This window comes from Hyla sarda, chromosome 2 (genome assembly GCF_029499605.1).
Source record: "Hyla sarda isolate aHylSar1 chromosome 2, aHylSar1.hap1, whole genome shotgun sequence".
Taxonomy (NCBI): domain Eukaryota; kingdom Metazoa; phylum Chordata; class Amphibia; order Anura; family Hylidae; genus Hyla; species Hyla sarda.
In genome coordinates this window covers 245,200,346-245,226,595 of record NC_079190.1, presented here as the reverse complement: position 1 = coordinate 245,226,595, position 26,250 = coordinate 245,200,346, and the positions used below count along the sequence as shown (strand labels likewise).

The 26,250-nt window shown below is 41.6% G+C and overlaps 2 long non-coding RNA genes across 2 annotated transcripts in view; one reads left to right on the top strand and one right to left on the bottom strand.

Annotated features, from left to right (window-relative positions):
* LOC130357827 (uncharacterized) overlaps positions 1-19,161 on the bottom strand; it is a 48,394-nt gene extending 29,233 nt beyond the window's left edge. The window contains exon 1 of the long non-coding RNA XR_008889289.1: positions 19,075-19,161. This is a non-coding gene — a long non-coding RNA (uncharacterized LOC130357827). The remainder of the gene's footprint in view (positions 1-19,074) is intronic.
* Positions 19,162-19,471: 310 nt separating this feature from the next.
* LOC130357826 (uncharacterized) lies at positions 19,472-24,080 on the top strand. Its single transcript, XR_008889288.1, has 3 exons — positions 19,472-19,568; positions 22,606-22,761; positions 23,960-24,080. It is a non-coding gene; the product is annotated as an uncharacterized LOC130357826 (long non-coding RNA).
* Positions 24,081-26,250: the final 2,170 nt, after the last annotated feature.

Sequence of the window (26,250 nt, the reverse complement as noted above, 5' to 3'; positions counted from 1 at the left end):
GTGAGCGTCAACTATTTTCAGTTTCAGATTTCTAGACAACTGCTTAGAAGAACCCATGGTGCTGATTGTTGGGGCAAGGTCAGATGAGTCTGGGCATATAAAACCTTTGAGAGTGTCATCACCTGGTCTTCCCAGATGATGATATAGAACAATCCATGACGCTGGCAGGTCTCAGCTTTGCAAAGGGGGCAGTGCATGCTATAAATACTGCAGGGTGCCCAAAGTTTTGCAGACGCCATTTTTTTGTTTTCTGTTATTTTGAAAGTGTAAATGATGTTTACACATTATAAGAATGTCTAATCTGTAATTTGATGCTGTTTGGAGATTTTTCCATCTTTTCTTGGCCTCTTTATGCACATTAACCCCTTAAGGACGGACCCATTTTTTACCTTAACCCATACAGGACCCAGGGCGTATGGATACGCCCTGTGTACCTGGGTCTTAAGGACCCAGGGTGTACCTGTACGCCCGTGGGAATTTCGGTCCCTGCCGCGTGCCGGGCAGGGACCGGACCAGGGTGACTGCTGATATTGATCAGCAGGCACCCCGCGCAAATGCCCAGGGGGGTCATGAGACCCCCCCATGTCGGCGATAGGCGCAAATCGCAAGTGAATTCACACTTGCGATTTGCGCCGATTCCGGGTCATACGGGTCTATGGTGACCCGGTGACCCGGAATATAAGGGGGATCGCGGTTGTCTAAGACACCCACGATCCCTCTAAAGGGATAGTAGTGAGGTGGCAGGGGTGACACCCCTCCTATCCCTGCTATTGGTGATCTAGACGCGACCACCAATAGCAGATCGGGGGCGGGGGGGGGGGGTTAACTTTTGTTTTCCCCGTTCTGCCCACCCACAATAGGCGGGGCAGGACGGGGAAACGACGGAGGACCGGCGCCGAAGATCCACTTACCCGTCGGTGGAGGCTGTGGGACGGGATCGGCGGCGGTGATCGGCGCGGGCGGTGATGTCGTGTGGCAGAAGAGGACGGCTCCCTGGATCCGACGGAAGCCGGTAAGTTGCAGACAGCTGTTTGGGCATGCTGGTACTTGCAGTTTTGCAACAGCTGGAGGTCTACAGTTTAGAGACCACTGCACAGTGATCTCTATACTGCCCTCTAGATCTTGCAAAACTACAACTTCTAGCATGCCCACACAGCAGTTTGCTGTCTGTGCATGCTAGGATTTGTAGTTTTGCAACATCTGGAGGTCCACAGTTTGGAGATCACTGTGCACTGGTCTCTAACTGTAGCCCCCCAGATGTCGCAAAACTGCAAATCCCAGCATGCCCAAACAGCTGTCTCGGCATGCTGGGAGTTGTAGTTGCGTACCTCCAGCTATTGCATAACTACATCTCCCAGCATCAGTACATGCTGGGAGTTGTAGTTTTGCAACAGCTGGAGGCACACTGGTTGGAAAATACTGAGTTAGGTAACAGAACCTAACTGAAGGTTTTCCAACCAGTGTGCCTCCAGCAGTGGCAAAACTACAACTCCCAGCATGCACGGTCTATCAGTACATGCTGAGAGTTGTAGTTTTAACCCTTTAAGGACCCAGACATTTTACACCTCAGGACCCGGCCATTTTTTGCAATTCTGACCACTGTCACTTTAAACATTAATAACTCTGGAATGCTTTTAGTTATCATTCTGATTCCGAGATTGTTTTTTCGTGACATATTCTACTTTAACATAGTGGTAAAATTTTGTGGTATCTTGCATCCTTTCTTGGTGAAAAATCCCAACATTTTATGAAAAATTTGAAAATTTTGCATTTTTTTAACTTTGAAGCTCTCTGCTTGTAAGGAAAATGGATATTCCAAATAATTTTTTTTTTATTCACATATACAATATGTCTATTTTATGTTTGCATCATAAAATTTACGTGTTTTTACTTTTGGAAGTCACCAGAGGGCTTCAAAGTTCAGCAGCAATTTTCCAATTTTTCACAAAATTTCCAAACTCACAATTTTTCATGGACCAGTTCAGGTTTGAAGTGGATTTGAAGGGTCTTCATATTAGAAATACCCCACAAATGACCCCATTATAAAAACTGCACCACCCAGAGTATTCAAAATGACATTCAGTCCGCGTTTTAACCCTTTAGGTGTTTCACAGGAATAACAGCAAAGTGAAGGAGAAAATTCACAATCTCCATTTTTTACACTCGCATGTTCTTGTAGACCCAATTTTTGAATTTTTACAAGGGGAAAAAGGAGAAAATGTATACTTATATTTGTAGCCCAATTTCTCTCGAGTAAGCACATACCTCATATGTCTATGTAAAGTGTTCGGTGGGCGCAGTAGAGGGCTCAGAAGCGAAGGAGCGACAAGGGGATTTTGGAGAGTACGTTTTTTTGAAATGGTTTTTGGGAGGCATGTTGCATTTAGGAAGCCCCTATGGTGCCAGAACAGCAAAAATCCCCCACATGGCATACCATTTTGGAAACTAGACCCCTTGAGGTACGTAACAAGGAATAAAGTGAGCCTTAATACCCCACAGGGGTTTCACGACTTTTGCATATGTAAAAAAATAAAAATAAAATTTCACTAAAATGTGTGATTCCCCCCAAATTTCACATTTTTGCAAGGGTTAATAGCAGAAAATACCCCCCAAACATTGTAACCCCATCTCTTCTGAGTATGAAGGTACCCCATAAGTTGACCTGAGGTGTACTATGGGTGAACTACAATGCTCAGAAGAGAAGGAGTCATATTTGGCTTTTTGAGAGCAAATTTTGCTCGGGGGCATGTCGCATTTAGGAAGCCCCTATGGTGCCAGGACAGCAAAAAAAAAACACATGGCATACCATTTTGGAAACTAGACCCCTTGTGGAACGTAACAAGAAATAAAGTGAGCCTTAATACCCCACAGGGGTTTCACGACTTTTGCATACGTAAAAAAAAAATTAAAAAAAATCACTAAAATGTGTGTTTCCCCCCAAATTTCACATTTTTGCAAGGGTTAATAGCAGAAAATACCCCCCAAAATTTGTAACCACATCTCTTCTGAGTATGAAGGTACCCCATAAGTTGACCTGAGGTGTACTATGGGTGAACTACAATGCTCAGAAGAGAAGGAGTCATATTTGGCTTTTTGAGAGCAAATTTTGCTCGGGGGGCATGTCGCATTTAGGAAGCCCATATGGTGCCAGGACAGCAAAATAACCCCCACATGGCATACCATTTTGGAAACTAGACCCCTTGAGGAACGTAACAAGGCATAAAATGAGCATTTACCCCCCACTGGTGTCTGTCATATCTTTGGAACAGTGGGCTGTACAACATTTTTAATTTGCACAGCCCACTGTTCCAAAGATCTGTCAGACACCTGTGGGGGGTAAATTCTCACTGCACCCCTCATTACATTCCGTGAGGGGTGTAGTTTCCGAAATGGGGTCACATGTGGGGTTTTTTTTTTTTTGCGTTTGTCAAAACCGCTGTAACAATCAGCCACCCCTGTGCAAATCACCTCAAATGTACATGGTGCACTCTCCCTTCTGGGCCTTGTTGTGCGCCCCCAGAACACTTTACGCCCACATATGGGGTATCTCCGTACTCGGGAGAAATTGTGTTACAAATTTTGTGGCGCTTTTTTCCCCTTTACCTCTTGTCAAAATGAAAAGTATAGGGCAACACCAGCATGTTAGTGTAAAAAGTTTATTTTTTTACACTAACATGCTGGTGTAGACCCCAACTTCACCTTTTCATAAGGGGTGAAAGGAGAAAAAGACCCCCAAGATTTGTTAGTCAATTTCTCCCGAGTACGGCGATACCCCATATGTGGCCCTACTCTGTTGCCTTGAAATACCACAGGGCTCCAAAGTGAGAGCGCCATGCGCATTTGAGGCCTGAATTAGGGATTTGCATAGGGGTGGACATAGGGGTATTCTACGCCAGCGATTCCCAAACAGGGTGCCTCCAGCTGTTGCAAAACTCCCAGCATGCCTGGACAGTCAACGGCTGTCTGGCAATACTGGGAGTTGTTGTTTTGCAACAGCTGGAGGCTCCATTTTGGAAACCGTGGCGTACCAGGCGTTTTTCATTTTTATTGGGGAGGGGAGGGGGGCTGTGTAGGGGTATGTGTATATGTAGTGTTTTTTACTTTTTATTTTATTTTGTGTTAGTGTAGTGGTGTGTAGTGTTTTTAGGGTACAGTCACACGGGCGGGGGATTACAGCGAGTTTGAGCTGCCGCGCAAAATTTGCTGCATCGCAAACTTGCAGCCTGATACTCACTGTAAGCCCCCTGCCCATGTGAGTGTACCCTGTACATTCACAGGGGGGGGGGCCTCCAGCTGTTGCAAAACTACTACTCCCAGCATGCCTGAGAATGTTTGGGAGTTGTGGTTTTGCAACAGCTGGAGGCACACGGGTTGGGAAACACTGAGTTAGGAAACAATGTTTCCCAACCAGTGTGCCTCCAGCTGTTGCAAAACCACAACTCCCAAACATTCTCAGGCATGCTGGGAGTAGTAGTTCGGCAACATCTTTAGAGCCAGATGTTGCCGAACTACAACTCCCAGCATGCTTGGAGTTGTAGTTTTGCAACATCTGGGGGACTACAGTTTGCAGACCACTAATACAGTGGTTCCCAATCTGTGCCCTTCCAGATGTTGCAAAACTACAACTCCCAGTATGCCAAAACTGTCCAGGCATGCTGGGAGTTGTAGTTCTGCAACATCTGAAGGGCCAGATGTTACAGCACTACAACTCCCAGCATGCCTGGACAGTAAGGGCATGCTGAGGATGTGTAGTTTTGCAACATCTGGAAGGGCACAGTGGTCTCCAAACTGTGGACCTCCAGATGTTGCAAAACTGCAACTCCCAGCATGCCCAGACGCCAAGGGCTGTCTGGGCATGCTGGGAGTTGTAGTTTACAGGGTCCTATTACAGCAATGCATGTCGCTTTACGGCGACGTGCATTGCTGTAAAGGGCCCGACCGCGGCTGAAGATCGACTCACCTGTCGCCGCTGCCGCCGTCTTCATCGTCTGGATCCGGGTCTTCAGGGACAAGGTAAGTACCGGGGCCGGTCCCCAGCACTCCCCCGTCCCCCGCCGCGTCCTCCGGTCTTCCTCCCGTCCTCTCCGGACTTTCAGGGGCCGGGCAGGACGGGAGGAAGTAACCGCCCCCCCTCCTGCGATTGGTCGGTTAACTAACCGACAGATCGCAGGGGATCGGAGGAGGTGGCCGGCTTGCCACCTCGCTCCGATACTCCAGCATGGTCCTGGCTGTCTGTGACAGCCGGGATCATGTGAAATTACCGGGCGGTCGGGTCCCAGAGACCCGATCAGCCCGGTATCGCCGCAGATCGCAAGGGCGATTTCCCTTGCGATTTGCGGCGATCGCCGACATGGGAGGCCTACATGGCCCCCCTCGGCGTTTGCCCTGGATGCCTGCTGAAGGATTTCAGCAGGCATCCAGTTCCGATCTCTGCCCGGCGAGCGGCAGAGACCGGAAAACGCCATGACGTATGCATACGTCATGGGTCCTTAAGACCCAGGGTGTGAAGACGTATGCATACGTCATGGGTCCTGAACAGGTTAAACAGGCGATGTTTGTCCCTCCCCCCCATGTGAACGTACAGGGTGCATTCACACAGGCAGGTTTACAGTAAGTTTCCTGCTTCAAGTATGAGTTGCAGCAATTTTTTTGCCGCAGCACAAATTTCTAGCGGGAAGCTCACTGTAAACCTCCGCCAGTGCGAATGTACCCTAAAAACACTACACTACACTAACACAAAATAAAGAGGAAAACAATACATATACACCACCTTACACTGTCCCCCCAATAAAAATGAAAAACTTATTGTACAGCAGTGTTTCCAAAACGGAGCCTCCAGCTGTTGCAAAACAACAACTCCCAGCATTTCCGGACAGCCACTGACTGTCCCGGCATGCTGGGAGTTTAGCAACAGCTGGAGGCACCCTGTTTGGGACTCACTGGTGTAGAATACCTCTATGTCCACCCCTATGCAACCCCTAATTTAGTCCTCAAATGCGCATGGCGCTCTCTCACTTCGGAGCCCTGTCGTATTTCAAGGAAACAGTTTAGGGCCACATATGGGGTATCTCCGTACTCGGGAGAAATTGCACTACAAATTTTGGGGGGCTTTTTCTCCTTTTACCCCTTATGAAAAGGAAAAGTAGGGGGCTACACCAGCCTGTTAGTGTAAAAAAATAAAAAAAATTACACTGACATGCTGGTGTTGCCCCATACTTTTTATTTTCACAAGTGTTAAAAGGAAAAAAAGACCCCCAAAATTTGTAACGCAATTTCTCCTGAGTACGGAAATACCCCATATGTGGGTGTAAAATGCTCTGCGGGTGCACAACATGGCTCAGGAGTGAGAGCGCACCATGTACATTTGAAGCCTAAATTGGTAATTTGAACAGGGGTGGCTGATTTTACAGTGGTTCTGCCATAAACGCAAAAAAAGAAATAACCACATGTGACCCCATTTTGGAAACTTCCCCCCCTCACGGAATGTAACAAGGGGAATAGTGAGCCTGAACACCCCACAGCTATTTAATGAAAATTCTTCAAAGTTGGATGGAAAAATGAAAAAAAAAATTCACTAAAATGCTGGTGTTACCCTAAATTTTTCATTTTCACACGGAAAAATAGGAAAAAATCCCCCAAAAATTTGTAACCCCATTTCTTCTGAGTAAGAACATACCCCATATGCGGATGTAAAGTGCTCTGCTGGCGCACTACAATGCTCAGAAGAGAAGGAGCACCATTTGGATTTTTAAGAGAAAATTTGTCCGGAATTGAAGGCCATATGTGTTTACAAAGCCCCCATAGTGCCAGAACAATGTACCCCCCCACATGTGACCCCATTTTGGAAACTACACCCCTCACGTAATGTAATAAGGGGTACAATGAATATTTATGCCCCACAGGTGTCTGACAGATTTTTGGAACAGTGGTCCGTGAAAATGAAAAATTTAATTTTTCATTTGCACAGCCCACTGTTCCAAAGATCTGTCAAACGCCAGTGGGGTGTAAACACTCACTGCACCCCTTATTAAATTCTGTGAGGGGTGTAGTTTCCAAAATGGGGTCACTTGTGGGGGGTTCCACTGTTCTGGCACCACGGGGGGCTTTGTAAATGCACATGGCCCCCGACTTCTAATCCAACCAAATTCTGTCTCCAAAAGATCAATGGCGCTCCTCCTCTTCTGAGCATTGTAGTGCACCAGCATTGTTGCGTTCCTTGAGGGGTGTAGTTTCCAAAATATTATGCCATGTGTTTTATTTTTTTTTTTTTGCTGTCCTGGCACCATAGGGGCTTCCTAAATGCGACATGCCCTCCAAAAACCATTTCAGCAAAATTCGCTTTTCAAAAGCCAAATGTGACTCCTTCTCTTCTGAGCATTGTAGTGCGCCAGCAGAGCACATGAAGTCCACACATGGGGTATTTCCATACTCAGAAGAGTTGGGGTTACAAATTTTGGGGGGCATTTTGTCCTATTATCCCTAGCATTAAACTAAAAAAATCATTTACACATCCAACTTTAACAAAAAGTTGTGAAACACCTATGGGGTGTTAAGGCTCACTGTACCCCTTGTTGCGTTCCTTGAGGTGTGTAGTTACCAAAATAGTATGCCATGTGTTTGTTTTTTTGCTGTTCTGGCACCATAGGGGCTTCCTAAATGCGACATGCCCCACAAAAACCATTTCAGAAAAACTCACTCTCCAATATCAAAATCCCACTGTCGCTCCTTCCCTTCTGAGCCCTCTACTGCGCCCACCGAACACTTGACATACACATATGAGGTATTTCCTTACTCGAGAGAAATTGGGTTACACATTTTAGGAAGATTTCTCTCCTTTTACATGCGAGTGTAAAAAATGAAGATTTTGAATTTTCTCCTTCAATCTGCTGCTATTCCTGTGAAACACCAAAAGGGTTAGCAAACATTTTGAATGTCATTTTGAATACTTTGAGGGGTGCAGTTTTTATAATGGGGTCATCCACTTCAAAACAGAACTGGTCCCTGAAAATTTTCGATTTTGAAAATTTTGTGAACATTTTGAAAATTGCTGCTATACTTTGAAGGCCTCTGATGTCTTCCAAAAGTAAAAACATGTCAACTTTATGATGCAATCATAAAGTAGAAATGTTGTATATGTGAATCAATATATAATTTATTTGGAATATTCATTTTCCTTGTATGCAGAGAGCTTCAAAGTAAAAAAATGCAAAATTTTCAATTTTTTCATAAAATTTTGGAATTTTTCACCAAGAAACGATGCAAGTATCGACAAAATTTTACCACTAACATAGAGTAGAATATGTCACGAAAAAACATTCTCGGAATCAGAATGAAAGGTAAAAACATCCCAGAGTTATTAATGCTTAAAGTGAAAGTGGTCAGATGTTCAAAAAATGGCCGGGTCCTACAGTGAAAATTGGCTGGGTCCTTAAGGGATTAATGACCAGGCTCTTTAAAAAAAAACAAAAAACTTTGACATGTGTCCCTTTAAATGGTAATAACTTTAGAATGCTTTTTCTGAGTGGAGCGATTCTGATATCCTTTTTTCATGACATATTGTACTTTATATACGGTAGGTGGTGCTTTTTTGTTGACACATGCAGAAATTTTTGTGAAAAACTCCAAAATATTGTGAAAAACTGGAAAATTTCTGCCATTTTTTATTTTTAATTTTTTTATGGTGTACGCTGTGCAGTTAAAGTGATGTTATATTTATTCTGTGGGTCAGTACGATTACGGCGATACCCATTTTATATAGCTTTCTATGTTCTTTTTCCTTTTCTGAGCAAAATTCTTTTTCTGCCATTCATTTTCCAACAGCCGTAACTTTTTTATTTTTCCTCTGATGCCATTGAGTATGGGCTTATTTTTTGCGGGATGAGCTGTACTTTTCATTTGTATAATTTTTGCGATACATGCTACCTTTTGATCTTTTAAATTCTGCTATTTGAACCAAAATTGGCAAATTTTGCGCTTTTTTGTGTTTTTTTTTTACGGGGTTCAGCGTACAGGATAATTTACATTATAGTTTTATAGTACACGTCATTACAGTCGTGGCAATACCTATTATGTATATGATTTGTGTTTTTGATCTTTTTTTGGTGATAATACAGGGCTTTTATTGGGAAAGGGGCATTTTAAAAACAATTTTACACTTCATACTTTTATTGAAGAACTTTTTATTTTATTTTTTACACTTTTTACAGGTTATACTATGCTGCAATACATTTGTACCGCAGCACAGTATGACCTGATGAGCTGCACAAAGTACAGCCTGTGCGATCCAGCCTGTGGCTGGATCTCACAGGCTTCCGTAGCAGGCAGACAGGAGGTCATGATCTGACCTCCTGCTGCCATAGCAACCAATGATCGTATCACGGCACCGCCGCTGGTGAACAGGGGAGAGCGCTACCCCTGTCAACACCATAGATGCCGTGATCAGGATTGATCACAGTATCTATAGGGTTAATGCTCCCGGGATCGGCACAATTGAGGCCCCGGCAGCTGCGGCAGGACTCTGGCTGTGATTGACAGCCGGGTCCCGCTGCCAATCTCCTGCGCTGCCCACGGCAGTGCAGGAGATCGCTAGGACCTATGCATACGTCCCATTGTGCGAACGTGTCGGATGCTGGGACATATGCATACGTCCCATAGCGGGAAGGGGTTAATACAAATATATACATTTGTAAAACCTTCTGTATGCAATCTAAGGCATTCAGAACTAGAGGTGAGCCCATTAATGTCAGTGGGTGCTGTAATACAACCAGGGCCTAAATAGTAAACAGAATGGATCTCGCAAATGAAAGGGCAGATAATTATCAGTTAATGATTGTTTATCATCCATATTATGTTTATTGTTCTTAAAAGGATCAATTCCATTTAATGGAAAAAGGTACGTAACTAGAGTTTCATGGACAGTTTTTGGACTTAGGACCCTCAGCATTGCTAGGGACCTAGGATATCCCCTTTCCCCCAGTAAAATATGTGTATAAATTAACATAGCTATAAAAAAAATTCTATGTGTAATAATATACCTCTAAATAATACAATAATAAAATAACCAAACAATAACGCTCTATAAGGAGCACATATTATCATAGTACATATTACTATGAACAGTATTACCAATAATAAAAAAAAAAAAAAAAATACCGAAAAATACTATTCCACATATTACGACCACATAATGACTTAATAATACCACTCTACTGCTATTAAATAAAAGATACTATAACGAGACGGATTTTACACCCATACTGTGACCATATAGTTAGGGTCAACACTGAGGGAGAGGGATTGCCCAAAGCCTTTATCCTGATTTTTGGCCTGGTGAAACAGATAAAAGCAACCAGTTTTGTGCAAGTGGTCTGCAGAGAAGTCATTGCAGTAAAGTTACATCAGTCAACATGAGATCATATCTGTGATTATAGTACAGTTTCTCTGTTCCTCTTTCCATCTTTTCTATCCGCCCTGGGCTGCCATGAACTTCCCCCCTCCAGCCACGAGGCTCCTGTCTTTCTCTGCACACTCTTCACCTTTTCAACTTGTGATAAAAAAAATTAAAAAAAATCTTGGAATAACCCACATTTAAAAAGTAATTTTTATAGTATAAAACATTTTGTTTATTTTTCAAATGGACTGAAATAATCCATAAGACACTGATTCTTCTTGATGTAAAATAGTTATTAGTTTTCCAGCCCTCTTAAATAAATTGTCACACAAAAACAGGCCTCATCCCCCCACAAGTAAGAACCCTAGACTGAACAACACACTTTTTTGGTCTTTGGTTCATTCAAAAACTATAGACATTATCCTAATTATGTTCTTCATGCCTGAGCCAGAAAACCCATTCAAGGGCAGCTGTTGCAATTCTTCAATATGATCATTATGGGTGTAATTAGCCTGGCATAATAATTTACATGAAATTATCCAGATTTCCCAGATGCATGAGAAATGTACGTTGTGAATAAAGGTTATGGCGAGAAGAGTGGACCTGACTAAACATATGTCAGTGGAATTGTTGAGACTGCTTAGATAGGAGTCCTTTGTTAACTTAGACTTTGCCTACAATTGTTCATGACTATGGTTATTAATGGTGGAAATACATATATCCTATTCATAGTTTAATAATGAACCAGGAGCATTTACAGAGGCTGACAAAATTACTAGTCTCAACCCCTTGTCCACATCTGATGCACATGTACAGTGGATATGTGAAGTGCAACAATGCTGGCTGGTCACTATGCTGCAGAACTTGGCTTCACCAATAGCGGCCATCTTTACTGGGTCCCAACAATGGCTCTTATTACTCAGATATCCCGAGGACTAACAATAACTAAGATTTAACAAACAAGCTAAAAAAAGACAAAGAACACAGGACCAAATCATAAGACAAATTGGATACACAATTGAACAGTCCTGGACAAACATTTTATTGATAGATCCATATAAAAGGTTATAAAATGCAACCTCCACCCGCCAAATGGCACTGCATCGGGGGGGACAGATGTAAAAATCTCACTCACCATGTGCTCACAGTATGAGAATGGTAGGAGGCATAGGGCCCTAATGCAGCTTCCTGTCAATTATATAGGCCTGGGAAGAGGGGGAGGGGCAGAGTGCAGACCAAGCAGATAAAAAAAAAGAAAAGAGAGGAGATAGAAAACACAATGTGAATTCAACATGAGAACAAACAGACATGGTCACACATCCACAACATGCACCTTGATCTAATGCTTCTCAGCAACATTTATTAGGTTGCATTCACATCTCGTTTTGTACATACGGATGCCGGATCTGGCTGGGGGAGGGGAAAACCGGGCGCTCCCGTACCCCAGCCAGATCAGCCTGTAAGTTCATTTACTTTAATGAGCCGCCCGTAGCTGACCGGAGTCAAACGGTGACTCCAGTAGGCTCTGTTTTGACCTGTATGCGGTTTCCTGACCGGACCTCAAACCGTAGTATACTACGGTTTTAGCTCCGGTCCAAAACCGCATACGGGTCAAAACTGAGCCGACCGGAGTCACCGTTTGACTCGGGTCAGCTCATTAAAGTCAATGGAGTTACAGGCTGATCCGGCTGGGGTACGGGAGCGCCCGGTTTTCCCCTCCCCCAGCCGGATCCGGCACCCGTATGTACAAAATGAGATGTGAATGCAACCTTAAACTGGCAGGTTAGTGTACTTTATGATCATGAAGTGCAAGTCCACCAGCCACGTCACGGCCACCTGTAAGAAGTTGGACCCTAGCATCCCTAGCATGAGATTGTGCAGCACTGAGTGGCGACCACCACCGCCCCCAACACCAGTGCCCACAGGGGGAACGACCCAACTGGTAGAGCAGCCAGTATAGACAATATATGCTACAAATGATATGTGTATTGCATGACACTTCCTGTTGTACTGTTATTTCCTTGCCACAAGGTAATGTTTTGTTTGTTTATTATATAGTACAGACCATCAAACACATAATGGACAAATATATGGCACTTTAATGCAGTTGTCATTACATTTATATTGATTTCACCAGCAGGATTATCCATCCAAGGTTATTTTGTGTTTTATCTGACTGAGATCATTCTATGAATCCTCGATCGATGTTCACTGTAATTCATTTTTATACAGTTATGTCTTTGTTTATTTCACTACAGCTTGAAACCAGGATTGCAGGAAATTGGCAGATTAGAGAGAATCTATTTCATTAAAAGCTCCATTCTGAATGCCCTTCTTCCAGACCTTCCAAGAGGCATATTGCTTCTGTTATAAATCATGAAGGCAAGTATTATGAAATGACTAGCAGAGGAATTATCCGTGTCTTGTATTGCTACAAAGCTGTGCACTTCCAACTTCAGAAAGAAATGTCACAAAAAAGAATCTAACACAAGTCTATGGACTATATACTACAGAGAAGATAAGCAGCTAGGCAATATATGGATATATCTCAGCACATCTGCCACCAAAGTGCTAATTTCTGCGTGTTTGGCCCAATCATTTTAGAATTATATCTAATTATATTTTGGAATATCATAATAAAATACACCTAAATGCATTTTCTTAATCCCGGACTTTATATTTAGACATCTTTGCAAATACAGTGGTCCCTTCGTCCAAGACATCTTATCCCCCACCCCTATCTATACCCCCAGTGCTGGCCCAAGACATTGTGCTGCCTGGGTCCAAGAATGAAATGCTGCCCCCCTTCCCCCCCCCCCCCCCCCCCAAAAAAAAAGCACAAACACACGTGCATGTATATATATTTATATAGTTAACATATGTATGACAGTTTTTTTTACACATAATAGTGCATACCTAAATACCTAAATAGCAAGTCATGCAAGTACCAATTGATACCACTAAACAAGGAGCAAATATTTCCTTACATTATTGTAACCTGACCAGATCGGGCATACTGATACCAACAATACCAATAATACCGGTAAACCGAGATAAATATTACCAATAATATACCTATATAAGGGACACATAATACCACCAGACAAGGACTAGTGACTGGATAATTTCACTATACTGTTATTAAATAAAATCCACTATACACAGACCAAGATTCCCCCAACTACCTCACCCCACCCCCCACAATACAGTGACCATATAGTGGTATATACAGGATATGTTTACCATATAAGTGATTATATACAGGACCATATATTGGTAAATACCAGCTGTACACAGGTTCTGTATACCATATAAGTGATTATACACAAGACCATTTAGAGGTATATACCTGTTATATACAGATCTGTATACCATATATGTGATTACAATTTAATTTAGGAACTCACAATTACATCTTTTCTGATCAGCGGTGTCCTCTTTCCTTTTCTTCTCCATCCTGCTCAAACCGCCATGATGTCTTCTTCCAGTTAAAACTTCATCTCTTCAGCATCTCCGGGACAAACATGTTAGACTCTGCATTTTTCCAGTGCTCTATATTGCTGATCCCCCCTTTGTCATTTAAATTCCCAATCCCCCCCTTCTGTACCATTTCAATTCCCACACCCCTGTGCCATTTTAATTACCCCCCTCTGATCCCCCTGTGTTGTGTAATTTTAATTACCTCCCCTCTGATCCCCTGTGCTGTGCCATTTTAATTACCCCCTATACCCCTGTGCCATTTTAATAACCTCCCCCTCTCCTCAGCTATTTCATTAACTTCTCCCCTCCCTGTGCCGTTTCATTGCCCCCCTCCTCTCATCCCCTGTGCTATTTCATTATCCCCCCCTTCCCCCAGTGCCAATTCATTAACCCCCCTCTATGCCAATTCATTAACCCCCACCTCCCCCCTGTGCCAATTCATTAACCCCCCACCTCCCCCTGTGCCAATTCATTAACCCCCACCTCCCCCCGTGCCAATTTATTAACCCTCCCTCTGCTGCAGGCAGGCAGCTCTTCTTCTTCTTTGCGCCGGTGAGGTGCGCTCACTAATTTTAAGAGGCCGCAGCGCTGCGTGTTCAGCAGCCGCTGCGGCCCAGCCATTTCGAATGGTGAGCGGCGGGGGTGGGGACCCGATGCAGGACTGGCCATACCATGGATCCCGTGGGACCCATTTTTGGGGGAAATAAAAAAAATCTTACGCAGCAAAGTGCCACCCTTGAAAAGTGCCGCCTGGGACCAATGGTTCCACCTGGTCCCATGGTAGGGCCTGCCCTGTAAACCCCCCTCCCCAATCTCTGGCACCACAGTAATCCGCTGCAAAGAGCAAACTCCACTCCATGCCGGATTACAAGCGACCACACCATAGACATGAATGGAGGGGGTGTGACATCGCGACCGTGGCCGCTCGAAACCAGTGTTCTGAACACAAATGATCATAAAGCCAGGGTGCCAGGCTGGAGATAGGAGATAAGATGTCTAGGGGTGGAGTACCCCATTAACTTACAATAGCCTCAGGTTATAATACTTTCAACATATATGTATTTTCTGGACCATGGTAACTTGAAACCATACTTCACATTCAATGCTAAGGACAGTCCAGATCTGCATTATGTGTCAATGGCTGGAAGAAACGAGCAATCAGAATAAACATTAATCGGTAAAACGCCTGTATTACTGAAGTGCATGCACTGGCTGACTGACTTTCTTGTAGCGTCCCCTACAGTGCGCTACATTTCTAATTTGGTAGAAATGTTGAGCTGTAAAGATCCTAAATTTGTCCCAGTCGCAAACAGCTATTTTTGTGGCTTTAGCTTTTGTTTCAGCCAAAATAAACAAAAACAAAACTACCAAAACTATGGCCCAAGTATATTGGGAAAGAATGTAAAAAATGGCTTAACATACATCTGCAGTTTCTGCTGTTTCTTTGTGCTGTAACATCAGGACTAAAACAAACGGTGTGCGAATGTAGTCTTAGAGGGTCTGACCAATATCTGGCTGTATAAACTTTTCTAGTGACCTGAATAAAAGTAGACTGTTGTATGTGGCTCTCCCTGTTGAAATCAGTCCCTGTTAAAAAAGTACCAAGCACTGCTGTGGCTACCAGTCCTCCGATGATAAGGATATTTATGGCACCTGTTGGTCACATTCCATCAGCAAACTTGAATTCATGAGCCCTCTAAGATATCTAAGATAGGAATATGCCCTTAACCCCTTAAGGACCAAGCCCATTTTCACCTTAAGGACCAGGCCAATTTTATTTTTCGTTTTTTCCTCCTCGACTTCTAAAATCCATAACTCTTCTATATTTCCATCTACAGACCCATATAAGGGCTTGTTTTTTGCGGGACCAATTGTACTTTGTAATGAAAACTCTCCTTTTACCATAAAAGGTACAGCGAACCCATGTACGGCAAACCCCAAAAATTTTTTTAGACATGAAATTTTAATGAAAACCACAATTTTGCACATTTTGGAGGGCTTTGTTTTTCACACTGTATAATTTACAGTAAAAATGACATGTATTCTTTATTCTGTGGGTCAATACGATTAAAATGATACCTATTTTTCCATATATAGGGCGGTATGAGGGCTCATTTTTTGCGCCGTCATCTGTACTTTTTATTGATACCAAATTTGCATATATAAAACTTTTATGTAATTTTTATTAAAAAAATTTGAATAAAATGTGACAAGAAAGCAGCATTTTCGGACTTTTAAAAAAATGTTTACGTTTACGCCGTTCACCATATGGGATCATTAACATTATATTTTGATAATTTGGACATTTAGGCACGCGGCAATTCCAAATATATATATATATATATATATATATATATATAAAGTACAAATAGATGCAGCACACCACAGCTTGAAAATCACGGTGCAAAATTTATTCCATAGTGTATTCCAATAGACAACGTTTCACCAGCCTCACGCTGGCTTTTTCAAGTTGAAAAAGCCAGCGTGAGGCTGGTGAAACGTTGTCTATTGGAATACACTATGGAATAAATTTTGCACCGTGATTTTCAAGCTGTGGTGTGCTGCATCTATTTGTACTTTGTGGATTAAGGAACCGGCGACCGAGGCTCCAAGTATGCTTGCACCCTGTCCAAAACGACCTATCTTTCTTGATGTGCTGTTCATATTTGGACTTTATATATATATATATATATATATATATATATATATATGTGTATACATATATATAGACAAAGAATAAGTCAGCCAGCACTTTAGTTGATACCAAACTATTTTATGGACCTGGCCTACAGGTGCACGCTACTAGGCTAGATATACAGCAACAGAAGAATGCAGCAGCACACTGCCAGCACAAGGATATAGGTGCAACATGAATATGCAGTTAAAACATGGAGAGCTATACAGCTATGGTGTAATAGATGCAAATGTGAAACTATGAAATAGTGAGGCGCTTAGCTCGCAAATTTGTCTCCGCCGGCGGTCAAATAGCTTGGACCGTCCCACCGCGATAAGGTGGCATCATTGGGACGGACCTTACACTGTGAATATGCCTCTGTGTGAACAGTTCAGTAAGCATGGCAGGATCTGGAACATCCAAGACACCTTATATACACACCTGATAGAGGTGGGTGGGGTGCAAGGCCAACATGGAGGTAGCCACTCCCCCGTATGTGCAATACAGACAAAGAATAAGTCAGACAGCACTTTAGTTGATACCAAACTATTATATGGACCTGGCCTACAGGTGCACGCTACTAGGCTAGATATACAGCAACAGAAGAATGCAGCAGCCCACTGCCAGCACAAGGATATAGGTGAAACATGAAAATGCAGTTAAAACATGGAGAGCTATACAGCTATGGTGTAATAGATGCAAATGTGAAACTATGAAATAGTGAGCTCACAAATTTGTCTCCGCCGGCGGTCAAATAGCTTATATATATAATAAAATGTTATGCTTTTTGGGGGTAAAATGGGAAAATTTACAATTTTCATTTTTACTGGGGGAGGGGATTTTTCACTTTTTTTTTACTTTTTTTTTTTTTTTACATTTTCCAACTTTTTTTTTTACACTTTTAATGTCCCCACAGATGACTATCTATAGCAATCAGTTGATTGCTAATACTGTTCAGCAGTATGCATAGGACATAGCACTAATCAGTGTTATCGGCTATCTCCTGCTCTGGTCTGCTTGATCTCAGACCAGAGCAGGAGATGCCGGGAGACGGACGGAGGCAGGTGAGGGGACCTCCGTCTGCCATTACAGATAATCGGATCGCCGCAGCAGCGCTGCAGGCGATCCGATCACCTATTTTATAATGCGCATTGCTGCTGATGCCGTGATCTGTACAGTGATCTGGCAAAGTACCGCCAAACCAGGACGTACATTTACGTCCATTGTAGTTAAGGGGTTATAGGGGTACTCCTGTAGAAACATTTTTTTTTCATATCAACTGGCTCCAGAAAGTTAAACAGATTTGTAAATTACTTCTATAAAAAAAAATCATAATCCTTTCAGTATTAGTCAGCTGCTGTATACTACAGAGGAAGTTGTATAGTTATTATCTGTCTGACCACTGAGCTCTCTGCTGACACCTCTGTCCATGTCAGGAACTGTCCAGAGTTGGATCAAATCCCCATAGCAAACCTCTCCTACCCTGGACAGTTCCTCACATGGACAGAGGTGTCAGCAGGGAGCACTGTGGTCAGACAGAAAAGTAGTATACAGCAGCTGATAAGTACTGGAAGGATTAAGATCTTTTTTTTTTATATAAGTAATTTACAAATCTGTTTAACTCTCTGGCACCAGTTGATTTGAAAAACATTGTTTTCCATTGGAATACCCCTTTAAAGCAAATCTGTCACATGTAAAATACATAGGAAACCAATAGTACTGTAACATACTCCTCAATAAAAGGACACAGATATTAACTGGAAGCTTTTATTTTGATGAAAAATGATGCAATGTCTCAGCCGGTGAAAGGCCTGTTACATCACACTGCTACTCAGGAGGGCGGAAGAGCAATTTCATCGGTATCAGTGGAGGGGCAGAGATAAGTCAGAGTTTATGATGTTAGTTGCGGCAGCTTGGGCATAATGTCTCTTTTAATGTCTATATTTTATTACTGAATTTTTTTGCACCCGTATAGTGCTATATATTCACTGTGTCCATTGGAGAAATTATACACGAGACATTATACTGCTGCACTGCTTATTTTTGTGACACTATTTTGTATACAGTATATATTTAGAACATAAAATCCTAATACTGTAAAATCATTATATAAATGTGTGCTTCGCTCTGGGTGGTCGTATCATTTATATCTGCCAACATTTTAATTCTGCACAGTATTCCAGCAGTGAGAATGGGAGGTTTGTGAATACTGCACCGTTAATAGACATCTTTGTGTAGCATTCCAAATGCAAAGTGAGTTTCAAAATATAGCACATATGTTCAGTAACAGATTGCTCATAACAGTAACGTTTTTACTGCCCTATATTCTATTTTATTCCCTTATTTGTCATTTTAATCATATATTTACGGTTAAATGAACATTTTGTTAATTTTTGTTGCATCAGTTGAGAACAAAAGAAAGAAATCCTGAGGACTGTGGCTTTAAAGGAAAACTGTCACATGTTTTGTCCCGCACTATCCACAGGTACCTGTGGGTAGTGCAGGAGACGCTGATCAATTTGAGCCCTACCTTGCCCGGATCCGCTGCTCCGTTTGCCCGTTACAGGTCTTTTTCTGTGTATTAAAATTAGCACTTAACTGGCAAAGGCGGGGTTACTGCCTTCAACTGCCACTGTGTTGTAACCGCCGCCCTGCCCGCAGCACCGCCCGGCTAATGAATATTCATATATTGCCTTACTATGTTGTCTCATATCGGCCGAGTCTCAAACTGCCTACACCCTTACTTCAGCGCTGCTCCGGACGAATGAAGCAGCGCTGAAGACCGCTTCCGGGTGTAGTGAGAAATCCCGCACATGCGCAGTAGCGTCCGGGACTCGGCCGATATGAGACAACATAGTAAGGCAATATATGAATATTCATTAGCCAAGCGGTGCTGCGGGAAGGGAGGCGGTTACAACACAGTGGCAGTTGAAGGCAGTAACCCCGCCTTTGCCAGTTAAGTGCTAATTTTAATACACAGAAAAAGACCTGTAACGGGCAAACGGCGCAGCGGATCCGGGCAAGGTAGGACTCAAATTGTTCAGCGTCTCCCGCACTATCCACAGGTCCCTGTGGATAGTGCGGGACAAAACATGTGACAGTTTTCCTTTAAATATGAATTAATGTAATATTTCTTGATCTGAAAACCAGAAAAAAAACTTTCCACATATATAAAGATCCATGGCTTTTATTTATGAGTTTGGAGCTCTTGATCCAAAAGGGAAGTTTCATCATATGGAAAATGTTACTATTATCATTGCAAAAGGAATCAAACTATTTCTCCATGCCTATAATGCAATGTATTGTCCGTGTGAATATGGATGAAAGGGATTTCTCCAGGACTTCCTCCTTAACCCCTTAAGGACAAAGTCCATTTTGGCCTTAAGGACCAGGCCAATTTTATTTTAGCATTTTCGTTTTTTCCTCCTCGCCTTCTAAAAATCATAACTCTTTTATATTTTTATCCACAGACCCATATGAGGGCTTGTTTTTTGTGTGAGCAATTTTACTTTGTAATCACTTATTTTATCATAACATGTACGGCGCAATCAAAATAATATTATTTATGTGGGGAAATTGAAAAGAAAAAAACAGGTTTTGTTTTCACGCTGTACACTTTACGGTAAAAATGACATTTCTCTTTATTCTGTGGGTCAATAAAATTAAAATGATACCCATGTTATGCTCTTTTATAATTGTATCGCTTTAAAAAATCTCAAACTATTTTAACATTTAACATTTTTTGCCCCATGATCTGAGGTTTTTTATCGAGGCCACATTTGCTTATATTTTACTTTTTAATCACTTTTTATTAAAAAAAATTTGGAATACAATGTAACTAAAAAGCAGCAAATTTTTTTTTACGTATATGCCGTTAACCATATGGGATAATTAACATATTTTGATAGTTCAGACATTTACGCACGCCACAATACCAAATTTGTTTATTTATTTTTACACTTTTTGGGGGTAAAATGGGAAATAGGGACGATTTATTGCAATCATTTGATTGCTAATATTGTTCAGTGCAATGCATAGGGCAGAGCACAGATCAGTGTTATCTATGATCTTCTGCTCTGGTCTGCGCAAATCTCAAACAAGAGCAGACGACTACAGATGATCAGATCCCTGCAGCAACGCAGCGGTAAGTGTCGCACTGCTGCAGATGCCGTGATCTGTATTGATCACGGCATCTGAGGGGTTAATCGCCATTACCGGCTGGTCCCTGACTGCTGACAGCAGCCGGGACTTGCCGTGCATGATGCGGGCACCGGTCCAGTACTCACGGTCATGTTTATGACGTAAATATACGCCATGGTGCGTTAAGTACCACCGCATCATGACATACATTTACGTCTGATGTCGTTAAGGGGATTAAAGTGATACTCCGGTGGAATTTTTTATTTTTATTTTTTAATCAACTAGTGCCAGAAAGTTAAACAGATTTGTAAATTACTTCTATATAAATCTTAATCCTACAAATCTTAATCCTTCCAGTACTTATCAGCTGCTGTATGCTCCACAGGAAGTTCTTTTCTTTTTGAATTTCTTTTCTGTCTGAACACAGTGGTCTCTGCTGACACCTCTGTCCATGTCAGGGACTGTCCAGAGTACAATCAAATCCCCAAATCCCAACTGCTCTGTACAGTTCCTTACATGGACAGAGGTGTCAGCAGAGAGCACTTTGCTCAGACAGAAAAGAAATTGAAAAAAGAAAAGAACTTCCTGTGGAGCATACATCAACTGATAAGTACTGGAAGAATTAAGATTTTTGTATAGAAGTAATTTAAAAATCTGTTAGATAGAGAGGTTGGAACATGGGCATTCCCTTTCAACTCTCAGACACCTGACAATTTTCTTAGGATATTAGCTTAAACCATTGTAGTGACACACTGCAGTACATGGCAATTATCAATTAATAATTTTTTTATTTAAAACATCTGCCGTAAAACTGCATGGCAGCACGGATACCGGACTCAGCCACCTAGTGGCAATTCCATGTTGCCATATCTTTAGTTGGTAGCTACAACTAGAGGAACAGCATCTTCATTTATTAGAAATTCAATGGACTCTGACATTGTATTATGAAAAAGTGTCACAGCAGCATATTGTCCTATTGTTATCCAGCCAGCATTCTAGGCCAAGTTTTAGATAATGTACTGCTAGACCTAGAGAGTCATCTGTATCCATTTCTGTCTAATATAACTGCAGAACTCAATCTTAAGAGATTGGGTGTAGCAGATAAAAATGGTTCCAGTAACATTCCTTCTTACTATAATGCCGTACATGGTGCATCTGGTGTTATGTCTACACCACCAAAACCTGACATTTCTCTAAAGGACTTTGGCAAATAAAATTAAGTGGATGATACATACCTTTAGTGACTCCCTAAACTGTGGGTAAAGACCTAGTTTGGTGCCAAAATGTGAACACACATCTAAAAAATGTATGCTCTAAAGGTGATCAAATATTGTTGAGTGGGAGAATACAGAACACCATTATTTCACAGAGCACCAAGTCTGCGAAGTGCGGCTATTTCGCTGCAGCAACTAACACTGTGCCATTTATCTGTGCAGCCATGTCTGGTACTCCAGGTCAAAGTCGTATAGCTGCAGTACCACATATACCCCAAAAAAGTAAGGGAGGTGCTGTGTAGGGTACTACAGTTAAGGGGTCAGTTAATGTCATGATCCCTTCTTTCAGTGGATAAGTAGTAAGGTTAGACCAGTGTTATGGGGAACACTGTGTCACTGTAACTATTATGGAGGTGTAATGTCTGGTTAGCAATGTTATGGGGGCTTTTTAGGCTGCATGAGTTCTAGTGAAAGTAATTTAAAGCAATCCATGTAAATTAACTCTTTGATGCTCTGGAATGCTTGAGTTAAGCACCATCTCCTTGCCCCTTAAAAGGGTATTCCAGGAATTCTTTTTATTTGACTATGCTACAGGGGCTGTAAAGTTAGTATAGTTGTACCTGTGTGTGATGGTTTTCTCACAATTCTTATGTGATTTTCACTCCAATATTTATTTTTAATAACATACAAAATGACTGTTGTCTCAGATTTTTCCCAGGTTGCAATGCAGCCGAGACCTGACTCACTAGTCAGCTGATGGCAGGGAGCCTGTCTGCTTCAATGGGTGGAATGATCGCTTTGTGGGAGAGAGATCCATCTACAACTAATTCAACAGCTGTAGGCACCATGATTGAAAACCACAGGTCTTTTGAATGGATGAAGCTCATTTATGTTTCAATGGGTGGGGTGGCTGATGTGTAGGAGGGAGGAAAATGGAATTATGGGATTTGTAGTCAAAAAAAGAAAACTGAAACAGGAAATATCAGTTCACAAAATGCTAGACACAGTGTTATGGTAATCTCACAACATAGCCATTTAGCCCCAAGACAAGCGCAGATCCTTCCTAAGCATGTCCTTTACTGTCTGCCAGGAACGTACTAAAATAATATTATGGTGGATAACCCCTTTAACACCTACACTAGATGAAACACAGTGCATTGGTTTTACCCAGAACATTTTAAACGGGCACTCTCATTAAAACAAATTTTTGCTATTGCACTCCTTATGGTAAATAAAAATTTAAAAAAATGAAGTTTCCTATGTTTTATTTGTGTTTAAAAAAGCTCATCAACACGTAATATCAATCAGACTGCTGAATTAATCACACTCTCATGTGTCTATCTGAAGGCTCCACCACTCCAGAATAAGCAACAGTCCACATAATAAATTAGATACACACCATGAGATTGCATTTTCTGCTTGCTTTTATCCAAAATATTTGTCATACATGCCATCCAGCATTTTTTTACAGTATACAAAAAATAAATCACCCAGTGTGAAAGTCCGCATAACTCAGATATTATGGCATTATTGGAACATATTCACCTGGTCAGAGGACTGTACCGGTGGAATAAATCCGGGTAGCTCACAAGCCTGTGAACTCCACAAGTCGGGTAACCTGACTTATGGAGTTCACAGGCTTGTGAGCTACCCGGATTTATTCCACCGGTACAGGCAACATAGAATGGCTGGAAAAGAAGAGTCCTCTGACGAGGTGAATATGTTCAAATAATGCCATAATATCTGAGTTACGCGGACTTTGACACTGGGTGATTTACTTTTTGTATCCTGTGAAAAATGCTGGATGGCATGTATGAAAAATATTTTGGATAAGAGCAAGCAGAAAACACAGTATCTAATTTATTATGTGAGTAGAAAAATCGGTTGTACTGTACGGTAGCTTTCGTTTGCAATACGTGGGTCGCACTATTCAAACTGTGCGATCAAGGATGTGCAAACACAGATCCACTATTAAAAACAACTTTTTATTACATAGTGTATACCGTCATTTTTCTAGTGTACATAATAATGACATTAATGATTTACATCTTATCATTTTAGAAAATATCCCGGAAACAACTCCGAACCGTTATCAAAAACTAATTCACCTTGGATCCTATTGGATTTTTAAGCTTGCCACATTGACCCACCAGGGGCTTAATGAATCAATAGAGAATGTTCGGGGATTATTTACAGTATTGTATATATATATATATATATATATATATATATATATATATATATACACACACACACACATTTGTCATGTTTTTGCTGCATGTATTGTATATATATATATATATATATATATATATATATATATATATTTTAATTTTTATATATTTTTTTGTATAATGATTTTTTATGTATATTTTATAAAAATACATGTATGCTTTGTAATAATTTTGTAATCATTTTATATTTTATTTTTGTAATTTCATATATTGGTGTTAATTCTCGTGTTAACTGCACATTGTGATTTGCCACGGGATTCGCATTTTATGACTTCCCGTGGCAACTCTCAATGTGGGTAACTTTAGACACACAGGGGATTAATTTCTCCTTTTGTCTTGTGTCTGGTTCCTGCCTTGTTAAAGAAGGGGTTAATTCATACCTTTATAAACATGCTGTTGTACCTCCTTTGTCATGCCTGAGGAAGCTGTGCAAGTGCAGTGAAACGCGTTGCATCTTGGTCAATAAAATCCTCTTTTATACTTCATACCTTGTCGTGGTCGGTCAGCGCCGTTTGAGCCGGATCCCTCCTCAAAGCCATCCCTGTCCATTGCATAATTTATTATGTGAACTGTTTAAAAAAGCTGACACTAGGTGTTTTCCTACTTGTCCAGAGCACATTTCCCCCACGTCTCTTGCACAAACTTTGGACTCCTTCTAGTCTGGCATAAGTCCAAAATCAGGAAATGCAGTCTGGTGTGCTGAGGGGGTGTGTGCAGCCTTAGCCAATGATAGCTCATCTCACACACTGAACTGGTCTGGGCTGTGTGTAGCAGAGTGAGGGAGGAATTTCTCCCCTGCATGGCTTCAGATGATGTCACGCCTGCTGGGTAACCCCCCTTCCCAGTCTGTGAATCTGATTGAGACTGGGCAGAAAATACAGAACAATATCAAGGTAAAAAACAAAAAAAATATAAAAATAAAGGCAGGGGGCTGCTTTGTAGTTTATGGGTGTTGCAAAATACTTGGCTGTTTTTTTTTTCCAAAATATGCAAAATTTAGGAAACATTTAGTGGGCTAGGTTTTATAAGACTAATGTGGTATGAGATGATAAATTCCTTAAATCTAACTATTTATTTTGTTAAATAAAACTGTGACCCTCCTATTACTGCTGCTTTATGCCAAAAAATGTCTTTGTTATGATGACCAGATGCTTGTTTGGACTATGCTCTTTTTCATTACTAGACACGAATTATGCTTGGACCAGCTCCTTTCCACTCTTTTTTGTAGAGAGTAAATAAGAAAGGGACATGGAGTCAGCTTGAGCTAGCTGGGGCTCCCTCTCCATAAGTAAGTGCAGTGCCTGTCTCTGAGGCAGTGATAACCTTGTTAAGCCAATAGAATTACATTACATGTTCACAATGTATTTTTATAAACCGCCTCGGGAAAACGATTCTGTGCCTGATCGGCCTGAAAAGCAGGTGTGGCTGTTCATTGAATTAAATGTATAGAATTTGTTCCAGAAACGTATTCTTACTTAATGTCATGATTAGTAGTTATTGCTAGTAACAACCTTATATATTTCCATTCACGAAATCCATCCTTTACCATCGAGAAATGTATCATAAAAAACAACTCTCCCTGCTGATTTATTTTTATTTTTTATGTAACTATAAAGTTTATTCAAGTTTTACTTATTCGAGCTGGTTACGATAGCAGTCACAGTAAGATTTCCTGTACCTCATATCTTAGCATTGTTGTGCAGACCGGAAAAGTGTAAGCAGAGGAGACTCCTTTCCATTCTATGGAAGTTAGAGAAATAGCTGGGCAAGCCTAACTAGGGATGATACAGAGTTCCTAAAGATAGCTACATAACTAGAATGAAACTAACACCACAACACCCCTGAGGAATTTGCTTGGCGAAGGAACACGCAGGGCTTTGGCGTGATCCTGCCCTTAATTTACCAACCAGTGTGGATGTCCATCTCTGTCTCTTCCATTTCCATAGGGATATCTTTATATTACATTTATTGTGGATATTGATGTGAGGCAGGTTTCTTTTAGACATCCTTACCTAACATTTTAGAGGATAGTAAGTGTGATATTGGACGGGGTCACTTACCTGTGAGAGGGGGTTCATGGCCTCTCTCCAGGGTTGTGCTGTGCTCTGTGTGAGCAAT